Raw genomic sequence first — 14159 nt, 5'->3', positions numbered from 1 at the left:
AGAAATCAAACCCGTGAACTTTTGGTTTGCTAGATGATGCTCCAACCAACTGAGCCACACCAACCAGGGCACTTAGAGATTTATTAACAGAGGGAAGAAAGTGATGAACTCCAAGAATGAGGCTGGATGGAGAAAAAATGGGGCCATCGTGGTAGAATTGGCAGGAGAAATATAGAGAGACCAGAGTTTAGGGGGTCTTGGTGGGAAGGCAAATGGATAGATTTATAGAACAGGATGCTAGTAGATTCTGGTCAAGAGTAGGGTACTCAAGTGTAGGATTCAGAGAAGACAGCTCTGAGTGATGCCGAGGTCCAAACATGGTCATGGGAGGGGAGCCTGAAGTGAGGGAGCGGGAAGGCCACTGGTGCCCAGATGGTGATGTTGCATAGTGACATGGGTACAGCGGAGTATCATGGTCAAGGTGTCAACGGCCTCCATGGATGGGGCGAGAAAGGATGAGAAGGTCAGAAGGTGTTGGCTATGTGTATGGTGACCGTGACCTGGACCTCAGAGGAGAAGTCCGTGCACAAGCGTAGAGGAGTAATGGTCGGGAAGCAGTGATGAGGAGTGAGGCTGCTGCCACCACCTGAGGCTCTGAGGCGTTGGAAATGGGGTCTCTGCTCCAGAGAGGGTCTGGGGGTGTTTGGGGGCTTGGACAGGGTTCTGTAAGGCCAAGAGGTGGGAGACTTGGAAGATAATAGTATGGCTGATCCAGGTGACAGCAGGGCATGGGGTAGGAGGGAGGGGAGCAGCTGGGAAACCAGGGAAAGGAAGGCACGGCATGATGGAGGCAGCGAGGACACCGGGAGGTCCACATCATGGCCAGGGACTGAGGACGGCAGGACGAGGCACAGGCAGGGTATGTTTGCCTCAGCATCCTGGCCAGCCCAATGTTACAGACTTTCGGGGGTCCCAGATCCAAACTGAGTGTGATGAGTTTTGCTGGTGCCCACAGGGGAAAGCACAGGAGACTGTGCCCAGAAAAACTTTTCTGCCCAGGAAGTGGCAGAGCTTCTAGGATGCTGACAACTTGCTCAAAATAGCATTACTTATGGTTACTTGGAGGACAAAGATTTTACCTGTAGACTCTTTAAAGGGCAAAGATTACGCCTAAAGATTCCTCGGGAGGTACTTGTTTAAACTGAAATGAAGAGTTGAGCTCATCTGCTACTTGTGGAATACAGAACTTTAGTGCCGTAAGGCCCCACAGGAGAGAATCGAACGTGTTTTCGCCCCTCCGCTCTCCGGTCCCCGTCCCCCAGCTCTCTGGTCCCTCGCCTCGGGCAGCTCCTGGTCCCCCTCAGCTGGTCCCCGTCAGCTCTCGGCCCCCAGCTGGCCGTCCCGGTGCCCGCTCCAGCTCCTGCCTCCACTGCACTGGGCCCACCCTCAGCAGCCTCTGACGGCGGGACCACCTCAGGCTTGTCTGGCTCTCTCAGGGCTCCCCACACATGTGCTTCTCTCTTCTTGGAAGGGATCTTCTCACTTGTCTGGCTCACTCTTCCTAATTCTTCAAGCCTCAGAGCAAAGCCAAAATCTCCTTCTGTGCTGAGCTGTCTGGCTCTCCCAGGCGGGCTTAGGGGCTCCTTCTGCTGCATTCCCACACTCTCTTGTACTTGCCGTAAAGCACTGGTCTCATCGCAGTAGAATTTCTTGCTATGATACTGTGATTTATCAAAAATACATATTTGGTCGTTCAGATGACCAGAATATGTTCTGATATGTGAATATATTCTCATATGACTCTTGGTCCATGATGCCTGGAGCTCAGCTCCCAAGACCCTTGGAACAACTATGGGGTCATCTTTTGTTATAATATTTGGTTGTTCTCCAGTTCCTGAAGTTGCTTCAGAACCATAAAGATCAAATTAATTTCTGTAGCAAATTCATCAGACCCAATAAGGGAGTTGAGGGAACCTGTGATTTATAGCCCATTGTCCAGAGCACAGGTGACAACCTGGCCTTGTGATTGGCACCTGAACTGGGGGGATTCTTCTGGGATGGAGACCTTTACCTGTGGAATATGACTCCAGGTAGATAGTGTCAGAATTGAGTTGAGTCCTGCTGGTGTCGGAGGATTGCTCGGTGGTGTGGAAGCCTCTGCACACACATACTAGAATCAGATCCATTGCTTGCCTGTCTCTTAAGTTGACTGTAAACTCTTTGAAGGTAAGGACAACTGTCTTTTCATGTTGTCTCCCCAGTGCCTAGAACAGTGACTGGAACCCAGTGACAAGTTTTCAGACCCTTGTCCATGAATGAAAGAGTGAATGAATGAATGAACGATCGAGCAAGAGAATGAGAAGCAGAGGGAGGGACTCGGGGTCTCTGTCCCAGTGGGTAACGTCACATGAGCCAGCAGGCTCTCCATGGGTGTAATTGGCTTAAACCTCAGAGTAAGTCTGAGGCAGATATTCCTAGTTTATTATGCAGGTAAGGAAACCAAGGTTCAGAAAAAAAAATAAGTGATTGTTACACAGAATCTCGTGTACAGAATGGGGGCTTTGATTTCTTGTCTGCAAAGATTTCTGTCTGGTTTGTGTCTTTACACTCTGCTTTTTTGAGCTTCAAGGTCTTGGTAAGTAATTAAATGTATGGATTTTGGAGCCAGACTTGAAGTCCAGCTCTGTTCTTTACTAGCCTCTGTCCTCTCAGGTACCTTAAGACAAGCTACTCAACCTCGAAAAGCCTCAGTCTTGTTATCTACGAAGTCGGGTGGGGAAAGGGTGGTGGTGTAAGTGATCCCATTGTTCTGAAATTTAAATCAGACCGTGTGTGCAATGCTCTTCACACGGGGCACGAGATGAAGTCTCGGCACGTATTACCTACCACTGGTAGTGCTTTTTTTTTAAGATTCAGAAACTATCTTACAAACTAGATCTGTTGAAATCCGGAACACAGATTTATACCACTTTATAAACCAGAATGCCAGAGCTCAGTTCACAATAAGAGGGCCAAGCAGATCAGACACCATGCCCCCCTCGTGCCTGGGGCAGGGCCCAGGGACATTCTGAAATTCTCATTACCACCCGCTCCCCATTCTCTAAGATTCTGTTATGACCACTAGTCCTCTCTTTGCAATGTCATTTTCACTTCTTTTCACAGCAATGTCACTTTCCAAGTAATTTCCACTGAGCTATGATTGGGAAAGTCTCCTTAATTTAAACCTTCCATCAAAGAGGCTGACCCTTCCCTGACCTTTGAGTCCGAGATCTTGGACTCCATCTGACTTTGAGAACTGACATCCCTCTCTGTCTGCTGAGGACACTGTTTACCCTCAAAGGAAAGAAAAGCAGGGCTTTATTTATAGGCCAGATGATATATGTTATGGAGTTGCAAAGAATTTCCTGCTGGAGATCTCAGCGGTGGAGGGCCAAGCGGGTGATGCCAGGGAACAGCACCAAGTGTCCTCAGCTGCCCTGAGAATGTCGGCCCTGAGATGTGTGCCTGGGAGCGGGCCTGGCATTTCTGGCATTTGCCAGGGAGCCTGTGGGACTGGGGTCTTAAGTAAGGAAACAGCTGGTAGTTCTCTCCTCCAATCGCCCGGAAATGTTGTGAAATTCCTTTGTTTTCTGCAGCCTGTGAAGGGAGCCTGAGAGACGTGAGTGGTACTATAGAATGTTCCTCAACCGCACCTGGTCCCTGGCCCCCCAGCTGATCAGGACCTCCTTTGCCGTCCCTGTCCCTGCCTGCCTGCCTTTTCCCCGCTCTCCCACCCTTCCTGGTACTTTCTTTCCTTTTCTCTGGTGCATGTGTGTGTGAGCCTACAGAGAACACTAATAAAACCTATACTGAAAGTTAGATGTGTTTAGAAAAAAGTCCTTTTTGTTATAAAACCTTTAAAAATTAAATAAAAATTCTGCACGGTGAAGGACTATATTGTAGGAGTGTCAGGAAAGAGTAGATCTCACACATCTTATTTGAAGGAAGAAACTTCAAATACGGCTGTAGGGTTACACTCTCCACAGAACCATGTTTCAAGTCTTAGCCTAGCATTCCGGTCAAGCTGGACTGTTTATTTTCTCCCAGGTAAGAAAGTGCAGTGTTATGCTTGAGGGTCCCATTCACTCAAACTTCCGTGTGCCTTCTTATCCAGTTCTTCTTGTTTAGGATGGCTGAGCTACTCTCCTGGGTGATGGGATTGAGTGATTTTATAAAACTCAGAGATTACCGCCATAAATCTCAACGGTGGCAAGGATGAAACTTCTAAGGCGTCAAGCACAGCACCCAAAGATGTGCCATAATGCAGGGAAGGCTTAGCTCTCCAGCTTCATTTAAAATTATTTTTCCCCAATACTGACTGGGTGGCTCAGTTGGTTAGAGCATCGGCCCATACACCAAAAGGTTGCGGGTTCGATTCCTGGTCTGTGCACACACTTAGGTTTCAGGTTTGATCACTGGTTGGGTGTGGGGGTGACTTTTCTCAAAAGTCCTTCTGTCTGCCATGGATGAAAGTAAACACTACCAAGACATGATCTGCTTGGGGAGAAGAGGTGGCCAGTTTCTCCAAGGAAAAAGAGGCCTTGAGTGATGGCCAGTTTCTCAGAGAAAATAGGCCTTGAGCCCCTTCCTCCAGGGGCTTTTATTGGGTTTAAATACACAGGAATACAGGGAGGCAAGGACCAAACAGTAGATAACATTTCAAAGAGATCCGAGGGCTTAGTATGAGTCAGTGTCTGTCAGGAAGGGGGTTTTGCAGAAACTTTAGGGTTTCCTGCTCCGACCCTAAACATATGAATGAAAGCACTCTTAGCAGAGCAGATTTCACAGTTTTTTTAGGAAATCTTTGTGATGCCAGACTTTTCCCGGATCTGCTCTAGCAAGGCAAGGAGCTGCACCCCTCCCCATCAAGTTTTCAGGTATAAGTGGATTAGATCCAGGAAGCACTTCTCCCAGAGGACATGGGGACTCAGGCTTTGTCACATACCTGGGGGGCGAGGGTCCATTGCTCGCTCTTTGTTGCCGCCCCCGAGTCCTTCCATGAAGGCCTTCCAAATGATCGAGTCTGGCTTAGGTTGCCCCTTGCTGTGAGGAGACTTACCCGTCATGGCCTTCTGACCAAGCTTTGGGAGGACGGAGGAAACTGAGGCAGCGTTCGCTACCAGAGACAGGCTTTGTCTCCTGTGGCTCGCATTCCGGAGGTCGCTCACTCAGTCTTAGCCACAGGGGCGGGGGGGTTAGTTACAATTCCTGAAACCAGGCAGAGAGGTTCCACAACAGTTGGGAGTACACGGGAGGCAACCTGTTGATGTTTCTTTCTCACAACAATGTCTCTTTCTCTCTCTCTAAAAAAAGAAATCAATAAACATAGCTTTGGGTGACGATTAAAAGAAAGACATTACTTTCCCCCAAGTATATATTTATTAGTTTGACCTAATTTCGTTTGGTTGCAGAGATATGGAGTTGAAGCTTATTAACTCAGTTAAGTCAGCAGGTTAGAAGGTTCATTAGCTCCTTCATCTGAGCCCGAGCAATGATGGCCCGTCCAGCATCTTGTCCTCACGATCCTACATCCTCGGGAACCTCAGTGCCCCTGCCAGGCGTGGTGATATCCCGGTCCTCGTGGAACCCTGGCACTGTGTCCCCTCCCTTCTGCCAACCTCCCATCTCTCGACCTCAGCCCACTTTTCAACCTCTCCCTCTCTGCTGTACTTATCCACACGGCCTCCTCCACCTTAACAGTGAGGTGTTTACAGCTGGCGGGGGGTGAGGGGAGGTGGCTGGTTTGTAGCATTTGTGTAACGCTCGCATTGTGGGAGTATTTCAAGCCTATTTAACAAGAAGCTCACAGAATTCCTTGGATTTTAACAGCCAGCTCTCCCAAGGGAGGCAAGTCCTGGCTCCACACGGCAGCCTCCCCGCAGCCTCCCCTCGGCTCTGTGCTTACGTGAGCTGTATGTTTCTCCTCTCGCTGGGAAACGTCTTCTCAAAGAGCAATCCGTCTGCAGTCACCGCTGTGCTTCCTAGCTTTGGACTCTCCCTTTGGCCTTGGCAATCTGGGATTTACCTGGTCAAGATCATTAGTAATTGTTGTTGTTGTTCCAAAAGCTGTCCTTGTGAAATCCAAAAGCAAAAAAAAAATCACCAACACTGAGTAAGGGTATAAAAGAGACACTGTCAATGAGCTTTGAATTAGAAATCTCCAGTCTTACTCCCTGTTTTCTTCAGCCTCTCTGCACCACCGGTCACTAGGTGGCACCAGCGAGCCCCCCCTCTGCCAGGAGCTCCCCTTTCCTGGGCTTCCATGCGGCTGCACTCACTGTCCCTCCTTCAGTCCCTCTGCTGCTCCGTCCTCCCCTCCCACTTCTCTGTCCTCCACCCCCAGGATGCCCAGGCCCCAGAGCTCTGACCCCAGCCCTCTTCTTTCTTCTGCACCATCGTCTCCGTCATTCTTGATATTGGTGACTCACAACCGATCCTCTGCGTGGGGCCTCTCTTCTGAGCTCATCTGAGTCGCCTGCAGCTTCTTTCTTCCCAGAAGTCTGAGTAGTTCAAAACAGACTTCAGCAGTTTGGCATTCACATCTTCTGTGTCACTCCTGTTTCTGTTAGAGAGGCGCCCATCCTTTCTGTCGCTGAGGCTACAAACATACATAAGTGTTCTCCCGTGCATTTCCCCCAAGGAGTCTACTTACTGAATCTCCCATCTACCTTTTATTCTACTTTACCACCATCATTGTTGGTCCATCGTAGTTTGGACCATCGTTACTTTTTGTCATAACTTTTTGTTTCTAGAATGGGTCAGAATTCCTCTCCAATTGATATAAACCCAGCTATAGGATTTATATTTATAATGCAAAGCTCGACTAATCTCACCTTTCCTCCTCAGACACCTTTGATTATAGCTGAGGTTTCATGTTATCAGCATCAGGGCCTCCATGACATGGTCCCTGGTTATCTCCCAACATCCTCTACGATTCTAGCTATTCACCTGCCCCTGCACTTTGCCCGTGTTGTCCCTCCTCCTGGTCCTGCATATTTAAATCTTCAAAGCCAAGGGCAATGGCACCTCTTCCATGAACGTTTCTGAGCTCCCCTAGCTGTAAATAATTGTTCCTTCATTCTCTGAACTCTCAATACTTTTTCTTTCCTCTCTTGTGACACATGGCTTTCTGCCTTGCATTAGAGTAATTTGTGGAAGGAAGGAGGGAAACAAACATTTATTAGGTTAGCCATTGCATTAGGACTTTTTATTAGCTCCGTCAGTGTTTACACAGCCCTGGGAGGTGGATACTTTCACTCCTTGTTACAGAAGAGGAAACCGTTGCTCAGGGCGACACCACGAAATTGAATTCTGGTGGCAGCTTGTCTGACTTCACATCTGTGCTGTTCCGCTGGGTCGTGTGTATATTTTACTGGTAACCTCCCTGACAACAAGGACCGAACTTTTTTCATGCTTATAACCGTCAAGGTTCCCAGTGCCAGGCCTGACACCGGGCGGGGACGCCACATGCTGAGGATGGAGGACTGACTGCTGTCCATCCGGCTGCCCCTGCTCTTCCTGGCTGTGCGTTCCCGAGTCACATGCGCTGGAACGTCGCCCATTCACATTTACATGTCTTTTTCCTGCTCCCTGGGCCCCACTTACGTGTCTCTCTTTGATGGGAGAGCTTTGGAGGAGGCAGAGATTGAATGAATCTGAGACACTCTTTTGTTCAGCTCCTGAGCGTAACAATCAACAAGTGATTTCTGGTGACGAAAACAAGTTGTTTTCCAAGGTAATTTTGTGCTGCTTTTTAGACCAGAACAAATTCTGGTTGCATTTTCTCCACCTAGTTTTAACAGGAGTTGCATGTGAAGTCCACTGTGACATCACCTCCACTGCGAAGAAAACCATTTATTCTCCAGACCCCCGCTGTGGTGACCTATTATTCTACTCCTTCCGCACCCTCACCCTCGCCCCGACTCTGCCCCCCACTCTGCCCCTCCCCCGCTGGCCGCCCAGGGAGGGTCCTCCTTCTCCCCGTGTTCGTGGGGGCCCAGGTGCGAGGCTTCCTCCAAGCCACGCCCACGGCGCTGACCCCTTGCACCAAAGCACCCCTGCCCTTGGTCTCGGCTGCAGCTACTTAATTAGTCTCATAAACTGACCGGGACTAGACGAGGACACATGGAATCACTGCATTAATTCCTTACTTCTTCCATTTGAGTAGCGGCTTTATGAAGTCATTTAGCTGAAAAAGTAACTGCAGTGGTGGGAGCTCGGGCACCATGATGCCCTCTTCACAAAGGTAAGTCAGGGCAGGAGGACTTCTTCCCGTCGCACCAGCTGCCTGTACGGATGGCCCCCTCACACACCATCACCCCGGCCCGGCTCAAAACAACATACTTGCTTTGCAGGCGAAAGCGATGGTGAGCCAGGCTGCCCTCACTGCTTGCCATCTCTCTATCGTTCCACAGGACTCAGAGACCAGGCCGACAACGCGGACGAGAAACAGGAAAGTGAGTCCCCAGGGGCCAGAGCGCTACAGACCTTATAGTGGCAGCGCGCAGAGCGCGGGCACCACTCCTCCCCTGTCCTGCAGACGGTGGGGCAAGCAGGACCCTGCACCGCTGTTGCCTTTCCAAAAGCAGTAAAATGTCTCTGGCTCCCTTGGTGTCTTACTTTAATTACAAAGGATTTATTACGAAATCCTTGTTTTGCCTCCAAATTCATGCATAAATCTCACCCAGGCCCAGGATTTACAGCGGGTGGATTTCATGGGCATCAATGGCTCTGAGCAGCTGTCGTGGGATTTCTGCTTCTGAACGCGCACATTCGTTCCTGGGAGGATCTCCCGGGACAGCTGAGCCTCTGCACACGCCCTCCTCTGCCTGTCCGCCCTCTGTCCCACATGGAGGTCATTGTGGCTATTCCTGCGATGGTTCTGGGTCATTCAGGAAAAGAAAGTTGTCCCTTTTAATCCAGCATTAATGAATGTGTTTTAGTTTATTTGCCTATGTTTATCTGAATCTCAGTGTATGGTGGGAAGAAATGTAACTTTGAGAAGTAAAATCATTCTATTATGACTATGGATAATGTTATCATTTGCCTCTTTTTGGATATGGGAACATTTCATTTGTGGAAAGGAGATATATTGAAAAAGAGAGAGTGTACAGCCCTGATAGAAGGGTCAGGAATTGGTCAGATAAATGGCAGGTAATATACATATTTAAAAAAAACATTTTTATATTTAAGTAGCATAGACAGTAGGTAGAAAATAGATAGGGGGAGGGCAAGAATAGTATGGGAAATATAGAATCCAAAGAACTTGAGTCACATGGTCATAAACTAAATGGGGGGAATGGTGGGGGAGGGGTGTGCAGGGTGGAGGGGAATGAAGGGAAGGGAATAGAACAACTGTAATGGCATAATCAATAAAATAAAAATTAAAAAAATTTTATATTTACATATGTATACACATATATATAATTGTAGAGAGATGCTAATCTCAGCTACTAAATGATAAGAGTTCAGAACCCCTTTTCTTTAGGGAGAAGGGAAGCCCAGGCCAGGCTGCGAGACGGAGGGGAAGGGGTTGATCCGCCAGTGGACACAGGGGTCTGAGCTCCTGCACCTTTAACTGGAACTGATGTTTGTCATGTGCTGGCTCCCAGCCCTGACACTGTGGACCCCCCTGAAGGTCGCACCAGTTCAAGGGGAAAGCAGATGTTTGGGGCTGTTCCCAGGGTCCCAGAGGCAGACCAAGGCTGAAGGTGTGCTCACCAGGCAAGGCCATGCCAGTGCCCCACGGAATCCCCCCTGAAATACTCCAGGGGTGCAGCCTTTGGAAAGCTCTGGCATTTGTGCACTTGACCTTCTGGTTGCTGCCCAAGCGTGAAGTAATGAGGAGCTCTGAAACCTAACCTGTTTCAAGTCCTCACATAGTACTCTTTTTAAATTGCTCTTTAGAGAGAGGAAGGTAGAGAGAGAAACATCAGTTAGAGAGAAAGGCATCAGCTGGTTGCCTCCCATAAGCACCTGCATTGGGAACAAACCCACAGCCTCTCAGTTACAGTACAACTCTCCAACCAACTCGAGGACACCAGCCAGGGCTGAGACTTACCCTTTTAAACTCTAACATTTTAAACAATTTCTTGAGCTCTCAGATTCATCATTATGAAAAAGCACAAGTGCGATCTTCACTTCAGAGGCAGTCAATTGATCCAGATGGCAGTTTCGGGCCCAGGCGTCGACTTGCTGAGAGTACAGTCTCCGGCCTCCCACTCTGCTCTCTAATGTAGTAGGTTTGGGTGGGCTCTGGAATCTGCGGTTAAACAAGCTGGTGTGTGGCCACATCTGGCATCGCTGGCCCAGTCTAAGTCCCTGCACGCATAGAGATCTTTTCCACAATGCTCCTGAGCCAGAGAATCTTCACAGTATTGTTTCTCCTACTGAGCTGAGCTCTGCCACAGGGAAATGTTCACGCATCTGCCGGGTTACCCCTTGGCACCACTGATCAAAGCCCTCTGGATCTGAACAGCCAGACAGGGGAACTGGAGAGTCGTGAATAGAAGTGTGTGCCCACGAGTGTGTGCTCGTGTGTGTCAGGGGACTGGTTGGAGCAGCATGAGGCAGAAGGAAAGCTAACATTTTTAGAAACCAGTTTGGGGTTTGGAACATGCAGGCCCAGTAGCCATCGAGATCCAAGGAAGCAGAGACAGGGCAGGACGGGAGAGACAGGTGTGCCGAGCGGAGCGCTGCCAGCACGAGACTGGCTTGTTGGAGAGGCCCGTCTGCCACGTGACTGGTAGTCCGACCTGCTGGTCACCTGAAAGAGGGGCCACCCGCTAAAGTTAAGGAAATGCGTACAGAGAACCCTCCGAGGACCCAAGCAAAAGGAAGTCAGTCACCCCTCTTTGTAGGGGAGGAAAAGGAGCAGCTGGCTTACAGTGTCAGAGCAGGGGGACAAAGTGACTCCTAGAGCTTATTAATGCCTGCCGGGAGGGCCATCCCCAGAATGGGCCCTTTCATTCTGCGGGTGGGGGGTGCAAGGGTGCAGAGGGGGTCTCACTGGGCTTCTCCTAGGCTGCCGGGATGCAGCAGCCCCAGATCCTTGCATCTCCAGCGGTCTCTCAGTTTCCCGGACTCTGCCCCTGGGTGAGCACCTTCAGTTAATAAAGTACAGCTCCCCAGACCCAGTCTAAACAGGGCAGAACAGGGCGGGACTGACACCATGGTTCTGATGCCACACTGCTGTTCCTGTCGCAGGCCTGGGCCGAGGCTGGGCTGTACTGAGCCTGCACACGTCCAAACCCTCGCGAGCCTTTCCCAATAACTTCTCTTAAAATCAGATCAGAATACAAGTGGAGACTTTACATGTTTCCTTATTCAGTTGTTATCTTTTCATCTTGATATGCCTTTCCTAGGTCTTGAAGGTTTTGACATACATTTTCTAGGTGGTGAGGCCTGACCCACAACCAAGGCGTTAACTGTCCTCCACAAGTTGATGTCATTGGCAAATTTAATCGACATAACTGTGATGTCTTCATGTGAGTTTTAAACAAAGAGCTCAGATGACACAGAATTGGTAGCAATCTCTGTGGTGCAGTAGTAGAGCCCTCCCTCCACCCTGACGTTGAATGACGTGAACATGACATTGAATGAATGTTCTTCCACCAGTTACGAAGTCACGCCTGTACTGTCGCACACAGCACTTTGTAAATGACTCCATCACGGCACTTATCAAAGTGCATCATAGTGACTGCTTTACATAGCTGTCTCACTCGCGGGGCTGAGTTTCTCCGAGATGAGGGTCATGTTTTATTCAGTTCTGTGATTCCTGTGTCTAGCGCAGCACAGTGAGTGTGCGTTGCAAGTGGCAGGGCTGACTCATCTGGCCGACATTTCCCCATCTGGTCGGCAGGGACGGGTATCAAGGAGGCTCCTAAATCATCTTGACGAAGCGAAGGTTCTCTTTTATCATGCCTTTCAATCTATCAAGAAACTTACCAAGGTGTGAGGTTAACTGGACAGAAGTTAACTCCCCGGAATCATTTATTCTTCTCCTTAATGAACATGAAACATCAGCTTGATAACACATCACTGGTCTGGTAATCCAACCTAGACATTTGTTGGGACTCAAGGTCACGTTCATCGGTGTATAATTTTTGGGGTCCACCCTATTATGTGCCCCCCACCCTCGCTTGGCATATCCATAGTCCCTTTGCCTCTCATCATCATTTCCTATGATTTCTCAAAGATTCCTAACTGTCTCTATGCCTCTGGTGCGCCTCCCGCACCTCCCTGGGGGGTCCTTGCTTGGACCTGCCTTATCTGAATTGATGGAACACCTTCACTGCCAGTTGCCCATTTCCATACCCTCCTCTATTTTAGAGAGAGGGGAAGGGAGGGAGGAAGTGAAGGACGGAAACACCAGTGTAAGAGAGGAACATCAATTGATTGCCTCTTGTACCTACCCTGACCTGGGATGCGACCCACAACCTAGGCATGTGCTCCAACTGGGAATTGAACCAGTGACATTTCGCTTTTCAGAGCAACACTCAGCCAATTGAGCTGCACTTCCCTGTTAACTGGGTCTTGACATGAGTCAGTGGCCAGGTCTAAATAAGAGGGTGAGAGTGTCGTCAGGAGTCTCGTGCCCTCTCATGCGTGGTCTGGGTCAAGGCCAGGAGGCATGGCCGAGTGGCATGGAGGCACTTTGAAGCACTGTCCCCACGCACAGGGACTCTTGAACAACTCTGCAGGTAAGGGACCTCCAGAAAGTCATGGAAACTGGATTTCCTGCTAACCCTGGAAGCGGAGTGGGGTGCAGCTTGATGTAACAAAGAGGAAGACAGAGGTTTGTCTTCCCTCATGGGTTTCTCAGAGCTAAAATATACTGTTACATAATCTTTCTTCTCTTCTGGATTAAAAATCACTTTCACTGTTAGAGAAAACAAAGGGAAAGAACCAGGACTGAGTATCTCTGTCTTCACCAAGCTGTCTTTGGCCATCGGGCCACCTGCCAAGCCAAGCTTCAAAGCTTCTGGGCTTTATGCTTCCAGAATCTCATCTCAGAATTTGCAATTCTCTCTCCTGCGTGCCGATTCTCAGCTATATGCTTTGATCTCACACATTCATTCAACAGAGAGCTGCCGGATGCCTGCTGCGTGCCAGGCACTGGGTAACTGTGGCTGCAGCACCCAGCACAACGGGGAACACCCATCCACCCGGCCCTCGTGGCTCACAGTCTGCCAGGAGACAGACACGAAACAAGACAAACGTGTAAGATCATTGGTATGCTAGAGGGCGGTGCCTGCTGCAGAGGAGAGAAACGGAGAAGGGAATTGGTGCTGGCCCGTGAGGCACGGGGGAGTTGAGGTGTGAAACAGTGCGCTGCAGAGAGGTGTGAGTCACCTCCAATGTGCAGGAGGCCAGGAGCAGGCCACACAGCTGCCCAGGCAGCGATGTGGACGGAACTGCAGGCCAGAGCTACAACCTACTTGCTTATTCAAGGTCAGAGTGACAAGAACGGAGAATTGGAACTTGTTCTACTAACATCAGAGTTTCCCAGAGAACCTGCTAGTTTCTCCTTCTCTGTGTCAGAGTGGACTATTCTCAACTCTGATGCAGGAACGTATTGGGGGCCATGAGAGTAAGTGGGAAGGCCTCTTTGTCCCATACTAGGTAGCCCCAGATGGCTATGCTTTCCAAGTTCTTGAAATCAGGCCACCCCCTTTCATTGCATTCCTTTATTACAGACATAGCTACCTAGTTGTGGCCCATTGCACGGCCACGAATGAAACATTTCCTGTCCTGACCTCATGGGCATGAGGAGGCCAAGAATTCAAGCAATTGTTCCGATAAAGAACATAAGCAGTAAGGGGGCACACAGAGAGATCCGGGCAGTTTATGGTGGGAAATGATGTCCAAACCCCATCCTGAAGAATGGACTGGGCACAGAGTGGGGACAGTGTTCTGCACAGCACGCCCACGGCGCCACAGGCGTCTGCGCACAGCCAGGATACTCTGGGCTGTTCTGGTGTTCTGAGGGGTTGAGGCTGTGGGATTTCTGAGGGTGATGGGGGTGAAAGATGGTGGTGAAAGGTGGCCAGCATGGCCCTGGTCAAGTCTGTTCTTGTCCAGGAAGACTGCATTCTAAATGGAGTGGGAGTCGTTGAGTGGTTTGGCCAGGAGAGTGACATGGTCTAGTTGGCTCTCTCAGGTGACACGAGGTAAACAGA

Source organism: Artibeus jamaicensis, unplaced genomic scaffold (genome assembly GCF_021234435.1).
Source record: "Artibeus jamaicensis isolate MK-2021 breed Jamaican fruit bat unplaced genomic scaffold, CSHL_Jam_final contig_793, whole genome shotgun sequence".
Classification (NCBI taxonomy): Eukaryota; Metazoa; Chordata; class Mammalia; order Chiroptera; family Phyllostomidae; genus Artibeus; species Artibeus jamaicensis.
The sequence above is the reverse complement of the archived record's forward strand: the minus strand, read 5'-3'. Positions refer to the sequence as shown.